We start from the raw sequence: 1,921 nt of genomic DNA, 5'->3' as shown, positions 1-1,921 counted from the left end.
GATACAATGGTTATCGAACTCCGCCTGTGTAGTTATACACTGCCGGTCCCAAGCCCGGATAAAGGAGGAGGGTTGCGGTAGGCCTGTGACAGCCAGCATAAAAACTTTGTCATATCCTATGAAAATGAACCAATATGAGAATTTCGTTGGGGCGTTCCCTACTGAGCGACGCGCTGTACTCTCTAGGCCCGGAGGCAGTGATAAATGTGCAAGGGTTGCTAGGTCGTCGCCCAGAAGCGACGCGTCACACCGGCGCCCGGGTGTGGTGTCAAATAGGCAAGGGTTCCCTCACTTTGTTGGACGGGTGGGGGTAAAGAAGTTAGTCCAAGACCATAAAATTAGGTTAGCCACTTGGAACATAGGGTCTTTAACTGGTAAGTTGGTAGAGTTAGTAGATGTTATGTGTAGGAGAAAGATTGATATTTTATGTCTTCAAGAGACCAAATGGGTAGGTGAGAAAGCTAAAGTGATAGAACCTTGGGGATATAAGATTTGGTATACGGAATAGGAATGGAGTAGGGATTGTTATGAGTCGTCAGTTTATAGATAATGTAGTTGAGGTCCGTAGGAAGGGTGATAGAATTTTACTTATTAAATTAGTATTAGGTACGGATATTATTAATATTATTAGTGTTTATGCACCTCAAGTAGGTTTAGATGATTCCATTAAGCATCAATTTTGGGAAGATTTAGATGGAGTAGTACAAGAGACATCTTATGGAGAAAAGCTTTTCATCGGCGGTGACCTTAATGGACATGTAGGCATTAGTAGGGATGGATTTGAGAATATCCATGGAGGCTATGGTATAGGAGAAAGAAATGAAAGTGGAGAAAGGATTTTAGATTTTTGTTTGTCCTATGATATGATCTTAGCAAACACTTGGTTTAGGAAGATAGAGTCTCACCTAGTAACATTTAAAAGTGGGGTTAATACGAGTCAGATAGATTTTTTCCTACTTAGAAAGAGAGATAGGGGTTGTTGCATCGATTGTAAGGTTATACCAGGAGAAAGTGTAGCTACACAACATAGAGTCTTAATTTTAGATCTTAGAATTAGACAATGCCGCAAAAGGGATAGACATAGGATAGATCCTAGAATTAAGTGGTGGGCACTGAAAGGAGCTAAACAAGGAATGTTTGTAGAGCAGGTAGTTAAGGAAGTTGATTGGTGTCTCGAGGAGGATTCAGAATCAATGTGGAATAAGATAGCGGGTGGTATGAGAAAAGTAGCTAAGGAGGTATTGGGTGAGTCTAAAGGCGGTGCACCACTAGGTAAGGATACATCATGGTGGAACGAGGATGTCAAATTAGCTATTAAGGTTAAAAGAGAGTGTTATAGAAATCTAAGTAAGAGTCGTGATAATGAGAATTTGGAGAAGTATATGATAGCAAAGAAGGAAGCTAAAAAAGTTGTTCGAAACGCGAGGGCTAAGGTATATAAGGAGGTTTATGACAAGTTGGATACCAAAGAAGGCGAGAAGGATATTTATAGGCTTGCAAAGATGAGAGATAGGAAATCGAAGGATTTGGGTATGGTTAGATGTATCAAAGATGAAACGCAAAGGGTTTTAGTCAAAGATGAGGAGATTAAGGAGAGATGGAAAGATTATTTTGATAAGCTATTTAATGATAGTCATGCTCAAGATCTTGGAGACTTCTCCATTCCTTTTCATGAGATAAATCGTGACTTCATGCGCAAGATTCAAAAGAAAGAAATTGCAGAGGCTTTGAAGAAAATGAAATCAAGAAGGGCAGTTGGCCCAGATGGTATACCTATCGAGGCTTGGAAATGCTTGGGAGAGAAAGGTTTAGAATGGTTGACAAATCTTTTTAACTTGATTTGGCGAACAAATAAGATGCCTAATGAGTGGAGGAAGAGTACTTGTAATGAAGTGCCGGATGAAGTCTTCAAGAGCAAAAC

This window comes from Nuphar pumila, chromosome 2 (assembly GCF_984573655.1).
Source record: "Nuphar pumila chromosome 2, dmNupPumi1.hap1.1, whole genome shotgun sequence".
In the NCBI taxonomy this organism is placed as follows: domain Eukaryota; kingdom Viridiplantae; phylum Streptophyta; class Magnoliopsida; order Nymphaeales; family Nymphaeaceae; genus Nuphar; species Nuphar pumila.
Note: the sequence above shows the minus strand (reverse complement) of the source record.